The 11,229-nt window shown below is 42.1% G+C and overlaps 1 non-coding gene across 1 annotated transcript; it reads right to left on the reverse strand.

Moving 5' to 3' along the window:
* Nucleotides 1-10,854: 10,854 nt before the first annotated feature.
* Nucleotides 10,855-10,958, reverse strand: LOC138377695 (U6 spliceosomal RNA). The gene has a single exon (XR_011231857.1). It is a non-coding gene; the product is annotated as a U6 spliceosomal RNA (small nuclear RNA).
* Nucleotides 10,959-11,229: the final 271 nt, after the last annotated feature.

The raw sequence follows: 11,229 nt of genomic DNA on the forward strand, positions 1-11,229 counted from the left end.
TTCTTCATTAAAATCCATTGACATTAGAGCATTTGGGCATATACAAAATTAGGTATTATAAATTGTCCTTTTCTTACATTTTATATAAAATTTTTAACAATTCCAATATCATTTCCAACAAATGTTTTAGTGTTTTATACATTTCTGATTTTCATCTTTTTTTTTTTTTCAAGTCTATCCTGTCAAGGCTATTTGTTTTATGTGGGTCACATTTTCTTAACTAGTGGAGTTGGTAAACATTACTACATTATAATCTAAACTGGAGCATTACTCCATGAAAATTTGAGAAAATCCTGTGTTTTTCCCCTTGAAGTTCCTTCTTCTGTGGATTTCTTCTTTTTCCTTATTTTATTACTATTATTTTTTAATTTTACAGCAATACTAGGATATATCTCACTATTGATACTTCAGGGATGCGAATACAAACTGATGGAAGATGATATCTTTAGAGAACGATTTGTGTTGCCCTTGATTTTGCATTTGTCGCTTTTGTGGCTCTCCCCTTGGGACAGGCGACACGTGTTGGGAGACAGGGGTCGGCCCCCCCTTCTCGCGCCTTCTGGCAGTTCCCTGAGCCCTTGTGGCCCCTGCGTCCCCTGCCCGGCTTGAACTGGGCACCCTGCTTGCCGCCACGTCGGTTTTCTGTTTTCTGTTTCTCCTTGTCCAATGTCCCTTTCATTTCTGTGATGGGTTTATTTGTCTCCTGCTCACTCTCTCAGCTTTAAGAGGAAAACAGCTCTAAGTCTGTTTTCCTCTCCTGTGGTCTGAAATCTTTGAACTTCTGTTTCTCTGAACCTTTGATTCTGATGCACCCTTTCCCACCCCAGGAAAGCATTTGTCCAACACCTTTTCTGAGTTTTCCTTTCTGTTGCTATTTGTTTATTTTAAATGAAGTTCGTTATCTGCTCTTTTCTTACCAGGTCTCTTCACAGGCCTGAAGCCTGGTTTGGGGACTTCGCTCACAACATTACTTAAGAAAAAGCTGTGGGCGAGCGGGCGGGCCTGGCAGGGAGGGCTGCTGGGACAGCGGCGTTGGGTGCAGAGCTGGGGCCCAGGACCAAGCGCCGCCCCGCCGCGGGGGGAGCCTGGCTCCAGGGGCCGGGGCCCCTTACCGGTGACTGTTTTGTTTTTTTTTTTCCCAGCTCATTATGGGGGTACAAAAGTTCAGGTTATATATATTGCCCATGCCCCCACATCCCCCCCGAGTCTGAGCTTCAAGCGTGTCCATTCCCCAGACAGTGCACATCGCACTCATCATGTAGGTATACACCCATCCCCTCCCCCACCCCCATCCCCCCCAGTCAGAACTTGACTGTTTCAGATGACTGCAGGTATCATCTGAGATGACTGTCTTCAACGTCCCCACAACCCTGGAAACCAGCAGCCTGATTCTCACACAGCAGGACGCGCTGTGTGTTCAGTCTGGCTGCCCTCTCCGCCCCCTGCTCCCCCATCCCTGCGGGCTACAAGCCCCAGACCCAAAGCCAGGCCTTCGAATCTATGCAGACCTTTGAGCTGCAAGAGCTTTACTCCCCAGCCGCGCTTACGGGCCACGTTTCACCAGTTTTGCAGCTATTCTTTGCAGTCTGGGATCTATGGTTTTGGCCCTTGAAGATGGACTTTGTTCTCCAAGTTCTGTTCTTTATTGTTCTGAAGGGAAGATTGGAGGAGAAAAGGCTTTCTTTTTCCATTTTAACTGGAAGCCCATACTATACTATAATCAACAAAAACATGACTTAAATATACCACATATGCTTGAAAAAAAAATTAAGCATGAATAACAAATTGCTGTCACATTTTCTGGCTTTGAAAGAAACCCATTCTCTGGGTGGGTGGGTGGACATCACCGGAGGACAGAGCGTGTCCTTTTCTTTCCTTGTGGAATTCAGTGAGTGTTGTGGTTACTGTAACTCCATCTGCCTTCTGTTTAGTCGTGATTCCAAATAGATTATTCGTATATATTTATAGGTAGGTCTACTTTAACTTATACATTCTTATATTTTATTGAGTACTGTACTAATTGCTTTACATACATTCTCTCTTCCCTCTTCATAAAAACATAGGTATCTTTAATTCCCATTCACAGATAAGGAAAAGCTAAGTAATTTGCTAATAATCATGGAGCTAAGTGGGGCAAACTGGGCTCAGTGTCTGTTTTCTCTATTGCAGAATTTTATCTTCTTTTCTGTTCTCCTGTACTGTGCTGAAGCTGACGAGGTCCTACCAGGGGCTGTCAATCAGATGGCACCTAATCCAAAAGTTTATATTTATGTTATATTAAGAAATTTAATTTTATTTTCTCTAGGAATAAAAGGGGAAGATGGCCACACAGATATCTAACACTTAGAAAATTAAGAAAAGGGATTCAAGAGAGAGGCAGAGAGAGAGAAAGAGGCTAAGAGCAACATAAGAGCAAAGGCCTAAAATTTTGGCAGCCTTATTTAATTCTTAGAACAGCATGTTCCCTCGAATTCTCTTCCACTAGACATTACTTGAGATGTTTAAACCCAGAGGTAATTATCTAATGTAAGTGCTCCTTGCAGGAGGAACTCTAAGCAAATGAGTTCTGATCACATTCCTACTAGCCAGTTGCATCTAAATTTTTCCACTCAGAGAGGCTCCACCTCCTCCCTGTCTTTCCAAATCTATATAGAACTTCTGCAACCAGGAAGCAATAGTTGCTCATGGCAAGAGATTGTGAAAGTAACAACATCAGTGTAGGGTAAAACCTGATGTTATAATGTTACATGAAGTCCCCCAAGAAAAATGGAAAAAAAAAAAAAAAAAAAAAACTCTTTCAAACATGCATCCTCCATGCACACTTGGCAGAGAAAATAAAACTTGGAGTTACTCTTTTGGTTCTCCTGACAATCCTATGAAATAGGTCCAGTGAATATTCCTACTGTACAAAGAAGGAAACTGAGGCCCAGCAGCTGTGGCTCGCAGAGCTGGGATTGGAGCCCAGGGCTCTGACTCCAGACCCCACGGTGTCCCAGCTTCCCATGTAACCAGGCCATAGCACACGTGAACCATAACATTTACACACAAGAGCATAAATACTTAGAGAAGGACTATTAAAACCCACATTCTTAATTCATTCAGCAGACGTGTAGAGCACACACTAGGTGTTATATACTATTTGAGGCATGGATGACTGCAGTTAAATGCAAAATTTCTGCTTTCATCAAATTTACATTATAGTGCAGAAGCAAAGGGTAAGCAAGCTGAATAAGTAAATTAGAGGTGTTTAAAGGTGATAAGTATTATGAAGTAAGATGAAACAGACATATCAGGAAGAGTTGCAATAAGGATTATTGGAAACATCTATCTAAAAAGGTGATATTTGAGCAAGGTCTTGTGTGTCTTATGTCTCAGAAGAATACTGTTCCTGGAAGAGGGAACAGCAATCCAAAGGTCCAGGGGTAGACGCAGGGCAGGCATGCTTTCGGAAGAGCCAAGAGGCTGACGTCTTTGAGAGAGTTGGGAAGGCAGAGAGCAGCAAGAGGTGTGGTCAGAAAAATACTGGGGTACCGGCTTGCCAAAGGCCCTCCAGTCTATTGTAGATGAGTTGCCTTTTCCTCTGGGATTGTTTTTAGCGAAGAGTTGTTATGATTTGCATGTATTTTGAAAGGCTCACTCTGCTGCTGTGCTAAGAAGGCCTGTGGAGAGGAAAGGGTAGAAGTGAGGGCCCAGGTGAGGGATCACTGCAATGATGGGTCAAAAGGGGTTGGGGTTCATTGCAAGTCATAAAAAGTGACCACATGCAGGCTAGATTTTAGAGGTGAGACCAAGATGATGGGATGGCTGTATGTGAGAGAAAAAGAAATACATGCAAGGAGTCAGAAATCTCTTTGTATATTTCAACGTCAGCAATTGGGAGCATTTAGTTTAAATAAACCGAGAGGAAGACAATGGGAGGTACAGATTTTGGTGCTATGTTCAGGCTGAGGTGTCTGCCATTTGAGTGGCACTTCAGGGACAGTGTGTGGTTATAGGGACCTGTAGTGCGGTGGAGCTGTCTGGCCTGTAAACAAACCTTTCAGAGTAGAGTTGATATTGTAAGCCCGGGACTCCATCAGTTCCCCTAGAGAGTGTCCGGGAAGAAGAGAGTTCCAAGGACTGACATCTAGGACAATCACAGTTGGAGCATAAGGAGAAATCAGAGAAAGAGACCAAAGAGAGGCCAGGAGAATGTGGTGTTCTGGGAGCCAGTGCATAAAGCGTTTCTAGAAAAAAAGATGATCAACAGGGCCAACCATTGTCAGCAAATGAAGTCACAAGATTGAGAATTGCTGCTTCCGACTCCAGCCAGGTGGAGGTAGTGTCCGCAGATGGTGCTTTTGAACCACTGATTTTAATAGGGTGGAGAGGACAGAGAAGGAGTGGGTTTGGACACAAAGAGACAATGCCGTGGAATTTTTTGTTATAAAAGGAGGTCCGCAAAACAAGGTGGTACGTGGATGCTGACAGTGGGGTCAAGTGAGATTTTTTTTCTTTTTCTCATGATGGAAGAAATAGCAAAATGTTGATCTACCTACTGATGGAAATTAAAAGTAAAGAGGTAAAAACTGGTGCCGCTGAAGGGGGGTGGTACCTTTGGGTATTGCTGAAGCCATGGCTTTGGGTAGGCAAAAAGGTTTGGAACCTAGTGCATGAAGGAGGTGCTGGGCTGGTCTTAGCGGAGCTAAGTTGGGGGGCGGGGACCGCTGCATGGGAGAGGTGTGCTGAAAACTGGCTGGATGAAGAGGAGACTAAGGAAGGTGAGGAGCCTCAGGGCTGGAAGAGAGAGAAAAGAGGAGAGGTTGAATGGACTGGGAGCATAAAGGAATCAGGAAAACATAATCTTGAAAATTGTAAAGCTGTCTTGTCAATGTTGCCTTTTACTATACCATCTAGAGACATTTTGTGTAAAATATTTTTAATCTTCCATTATAAGTCATCAGATTTGTTTTATTATATTAACTTTTCTCTATGACAAGAATTTGTAGGATTTGGAATATTTCAGGCTATTATTCAAAATAATATTCTGGCTCCAATCATCCTTTAGGTTTCATTATTATTCCATAAACATTTGTTTATAATAATTTTTAAAAGCAATCCAGATATTCAGCTATGAAAGTAAAATAAAATCCCAGTCAAATTTCCTCTGTTCTACCTCATCTTTTGTGATGTTTTTCCACAAGAGGAACCATCTGTGGTAATCTTCATGCCAGGTGTCTGATTCCGAATCTCCCATGAACACATTAAATAGAGGAAAATGAGAGGAGAGGGATATTCCATCTCTTGGGGGCATTTTAAAATTAATAATAATTGTGCATGCCTCCAGCATAAATTATTGGCAGTAAATGGAACATTTGATTTGAAAGAGGGAGGTTTCTAAAGATGATGTTATTTAAACAACGCCAGATAATCAGTTATTTCTTCCTTGGTGGGAGATTGTTGGCAGGGAAGTAGACATCTCACATCTCCCTGTAAGGCATGAAATGAAATAACTGCAGTGAGACACAGAAGTTTCTATAAGATGTTCTTAATGTAATTCAGAATTTGTTGGAAGATGTAGCAGTTGGAAAACTCAAGATTCTTTTCAGTGATAAAAACATGGTGATGGAATCCTTGTAACTCTTATTGTCATTATTTTCCATAAAATAATATTTTGCTAAAATGATGAAAAAGGTGATCAAATGTTGTCAAATAAAGTTTCTGGGTAATATGCTCTTTGACTTTAATAAACATATGCAAAAATCAATATGTGTGTAATATTTTCTACCTGTGTCTTTACATTAGAAATATGCAGAAAATCAGACAAAATTTTAAATTGCCAGTTATAAAACACCTAGATGAAGTCAGTATTAACAGTTACACAGGACTTCTACATCACTGAAATTACATTGCATACATGACTGGAAATTGCTCTTCCCACCCGACAATCCAGGGGGCATGAAGAGTGCACATTCTATTCTTTCACCTCCTATGTCCTGAGAGCTGCTCAGTAATCCTTCTAGAAGGATATATCACATATTATTTAATCCATTTCCATGTTGTTGAATTTTAGATTGCTTCCAATTTTTATAATTTCAAATGCTACACTGGTGAACATTCTTATAGAAAGCATTTTGTTAATATATTCATACAAGTGAAATATTATAGATTGTTCAAATATTTTTAAAAGAAAAAACATTTGTAATGAGTGACAATTTTTTTTTCAAATGTGCCTATTTAAGCTCTTACTAGCAACAGTAAGTGTACGAGAAAGGTTATTTTCCTGGAAATTATGATTCCTACAGACTGGGACAAAAATTACCATCATCTTCTTTTGAGTGTTAATGCCTTTGATTGCTGGTGTTTGGAGGCAATGTTATCTGGTTTATCTCTATAAGTATTTGAAATTCTGACCAGACTTTTGACTTTTTTGTTGGGGAAAAAAAACAATGGGGAATCTAATATTCCCACACTCTGGTCCCCAAGTCACTGAAAAACCATTTTTCTGTTAGGATCATCGTATATTTCTTAGTTATTTATATATGTATATAAAATATACAATTTTTTTATATATTTAAAATCACCCATATATGAAATTACCATATCATTCTTATCATGTTGGACAGAGTTACTTTCTCCCTGAATTCTATCAGATTACAAAGTGGATGTTTTCTATAACGTAATTCCTTTCCCTGAAGAAAACCTCTATATTGAAAGATTTTCTTTATCTTTTTATTAATTCAAATTTATCATATTTTGTTCTCTTAATAATATCACTTTTCCTTGTTTACTCACCCTTTTATAGAGTTAGCTAGTGCTGGACTTTGGCATTAAATGAGCTGATTCTAAAATTTCCCTTTGTTCCTGAGAAAATTCAATCTTCCTACTTTTTAATTTGAGATTATATTTGATGTGCACAGCATGTAGCCAAGACTTTGCTGGCTTCATACCTTGTATTTAATTTATATATTTCTGCACCATGGAGCGTCAGCTAATCCTGCTCCCTGGTCTGATAAGGTTCTTTTCCTCTTCCTTTGCCCCAACACGCATGAGGACCGTCATCCTCTGGCCGCCACGCAGCGCTGTGGCCCCTTCTCTGCAGTCCCCTCACTGTCTAGCAACTGCCCTTCTGGAGCCATTACCAGCTCCCTGAAAGTCCCACAATTCCTCTCACCTCTGTGGATGTGCGCGTGAGTTTTTATCTGACTGAAATTCTCCTCCTACCACTTCTGATTAAAACATACATTCACTCAACACACTGTCACTTCTCCCGTGATGCTTTGGGTTTTCTGTTTGTTTATTTTCTAATTCCAAACTCCCTTTTCCAGGACTTGATTTTCTGACCCCCTGTATGTGCACATAAAAACCCTGTTTGTTTATTTTTTTTCTGAATTACATTTGAATTTGGTGTCCTACAAATGGTTCTTTGTGTGCATTCCTACTAGGTTCCAGATTGTTTCGACAGTAATGGTGCCATTCCCCTTTGCCTCTCACACCAGCACACTAATGCACCTGGCGCACAGTGGGTGTTCAGCAAGTTCTCTGCAAATTACTTAATGGACACATGCCTTACTATAAGTGAAGAAATTTCTCCTTGGGTGGGCCAAGAATATTAGAATATTGTGGTGCAAAGAAAAATATTTACTCTAACAAACTAAAGCAGAGAATATGCGTATTAGGGTTGCTAACGGAAGCCCTGGCTGGTTCGGTGACTCAGGTTTAGAAGTTCTGTGGACACTTAAAATATAAAAATCACAGGGCCATGGACAAGTTCACTGCTTCTGCTCTCTGCACCGGTGCATTAGCTTCCAGGGCGGCACTGTGTTCTCGGTGGATGTGCACTGCGCCCCAAAGACACCCTCCACTGCGGTCTCAGAATCCTTGACACCTTCCCATCATTCCTACCAGAGTGAACTTTGCTTACCCTCTTCTCCACGTCTATTCGGAATAGAATTATCAACCAGGTGTATTAAATTTGAAGAAATTACACCCAATCTATCTCCAGGGATATCTTCTCTCTGTGTTCCTGGAGATGTGCTGCTTCCAGCTGCACACTTGCCACCCCTCACTTTGCTTTCGAGAGCCGCCACCTTTCCTTCCACATGGCTACCGTGGAGGGGTTACACTTTGAGGGATGAAAGGAACGGTTGAGGTGGCCAACAGAGGAAGTGTGCATTTCTGTTGGAGCACTGGCGTCAAAACTCTGGTGGGCAAAGGACGTGTATCTACAAGTCAGGCTTCTGGTTAAGCACAGGCTCTGCGGCTAATTAGATGCTCAGTTTCTGCTTTTATCACTTACTCTCTAGGAGACCGTAGTGAGTTCCTTAACCTCCGTTTGCTCATTGGTAAGTTGGGTATGATAACAGTTCCTACCTTTGTGTTGAAAGAGGATTAAGTAAGATGATGCATTTGATACAATTTCTGGCACATGGTAAGAATTCCATAACTGAGATTTCATCATATTTTGATTACAGGAAGCATCTGGGTACAAATTTTCTACCATTTCCCACTGTGTGCCTTTCTTATTTTGCCTGAGGACTGCATACAAGCCTTTATCCATGGAAGTATTACAGTAATTTGATGTATCACCAATTAATATTAATAGATGCAGTGGTTTCTAAATCTTTGTATATTGCCATGAATATTTCAGTGGGATGTAAGGAAACAGAGAATAATACATTTTCACCTGAGTTTGATTTAACTCTTTTTGTAGCTCAATGACTTCTCACTGATCATATTAAATATACTCATGTTCTGACAGACTAATTCAAAATGCGTATTTTTCAGGGTAATTGTCATGAGTGAATCAGTGTTTGAATCAGAGTAATTTCTTATCTACTGTGATTACAACGCTTTATTGGTCAATGGTTCTCCGATGCTTTGCTGAAACCGGACTGTGCCGGGGCCTGTTCCATCTCCGCACAGTTGGGAGGCCTGAACGGACTGTATTCATCCCAACCATACGGTTTCGCCGACACTGCTCAGGAACACAATCATGGGACAATTAGAATGAAAAAAGTTCTCATTACTAACAATCTCCCGTCCCAGAGTTACACATTTGTTACTGTCACAAAACATAATTGTGATTCATAACACTATGCAGAGCTTCGGGTAGGTGATGACAAATCTTCACGATAAATATGGATCACTTAATCCAGAAGCAGCTGGACAGGCGACTTCTGTGCTCCCTCCTGCACATTTCTCTCCCTCTCTCCAGGCCTCCTGTGCCCCAGGAATCTCTCTGAACGTATTGACAAAGCAAGGCCAGATGGCACCCTTGGCCAGGGACAGGCCTGCCTCATCACCTCCCTCTTACATGACAGCATGCCCAGGGACCGAGCAGCAGGGGCCACTGTGCCTCTCTCTCGTTCGGAGCTGTGAGGGTTCAGCCCTTAGACAAGTATTCCATAAACTCTTGCTGGAGAAGCTACCCGCATGTCTCTGTCTCGATTACAGCGAACATTCACCACTTCAATCTGAGCACTTTCCTCACCAAGGCCTGTGTCTACACTCGCAGTCTCCTGGTTTCCTTCACTAACACCTCTATATACTTCCTAGAAGATGATTTGCACAATAAAATAGCATTTATTCTGCCCTCTACCTTGCACAGTGCTTATCAGAATTATTTCAGAATAGACATAAAAATAATCCCCCCTCTAAACCAATAAAAATTAGCAAGTCCCTGGATTGCTTTCATTTTTTTCTATGTCGCGGTGTTTTGGCACCTTAGCGGCCTTCCTGCTGGGAAGACTGCCCTCCCTGGGCCGGCCAAGTCCTGCAGGCAGAGGCCCAGCCAGGAGCGGCGTCTTTGGTGCGGGAACTCACCCACCCAGAGCCCCACCTCCTCCATCGGGTCCCTGCACCTCAGGTTGCAATATTCGTCTGTCTGACTCATCCCAGGGCCAAGTCCCAGCGAACGAGAGATCCCCTTTCTAGTTTAGGGCCCACTAAAGTCATGCAAACGAGTCCCCCCTGAGCTGTCCACCTGCCCTGCGCGACTTTCCTGCAGAAGCTCCAACAGGGGCCTGGCCGGGCTGTCCCTTGGCTCCGCCCTCCACTCCTGGCCAGCCTTGCTGCCAGCCACGTGGCCTCGCAGGGTGTGCCTGCCTGCTGGTTCTCGGACCTGAGAGTAGCACAGACTTGATGTCATGAGTCTCTCTTGTGTCAGCTTCTGTAGCTGCACCTGGCCATAATCATGCAAAAGTACACAGAGCAGTCCTCAAATCCCTCTAGTGTGTCAGAGATTTATTTTCATCTTTCTATATCCAGTCATTTCTCCTTTTCAATTTGGGGTCGTATCAGCCCATCCCAAGCTCTCTCCTTCCGAGGGCATGTTCAGGGCTAGCATGGGTTGCAGGGGGAACTGGAAGCCCAGCGCCTACGGGGCGGGCTGGGCCTGGCTGCCTGTGCAGGCGCCCTCCCTGCGTCCTTCCCAGAAGGAGAAGGCAGATTCGGCGGAAGGGCTCGCTCCTCCGTGGGCTCTCCCTGCAGGTGAGCCTTCAGGGAGATTACACCTGCGGGGGAAACGTGGACTAGTAGAGAAAACCTGAACCCACAGTTTATTTCCACTTCAAAACCTGAAGCAGGGGTAAAAAGAAACATTCGGCTTTCTGCTTAACTCTAATTGTTATAAGAAAATAATTGTAGCATTTATTGTTTACTAAGGTGTCTAACTTTTGCCTGTGGGCTCTTCTTTGAACTTGATTGGCCCGTATTTATAAGTGTGAAAGGAGATGGCACCTCCTTGAAAATTACTTTTCTCTTCCCAAAATTGTTTTTAGCTTGAATAAAATGCACACATAAAAAAGTCAAGTTGAGAGAGTGTTTTACTTTGGGTGCAAAACTGTTACTATGCCCTGCTAAGGATCTTCATTTAAAAACATGGAACGCTTCGCGAATTTGCCTACCGTCCTGGCGCAGGGGCCGTGCTGATGTCTGCACCGTTCCAACTTTAGTATGCGTGCTGCGGGGGCGAGCACTGTGCTAGGGACCTTAAACTCTATGAAAACATCCTTTTTCCGATAAGAAGAGACTTCTTAAAATGTAATATTTAAATTTTTTTTGGTTCCCAAAAAATGTAGAAAGAGAACTATATGTAATCTCATATAAATACAGTTTACTCAGAAATCATATTTATTATTTTATATTTTTATGGTATTTGCTCCAATTCATGGATTCTTATAACTCAATAGTAAGTTGTAAATTAAACATATGCTTCATATTTTATTACCTAAATATATATAATTAGTA

This window comes from Eulemur rufifrons, chromosome 29, assembly GCF_041146395.1.
Source record: "Eulemur rufifrons isolate Redbay chromosome 29, OSU_ERuf_1, whole genome shotgun sequence".
Taxonomy (NCBI): Eukaryota; Metazoa; Chordata; class Mammalia; order Primates; family Lemuridae; genus Eulemur; species Eulemur rufifrons.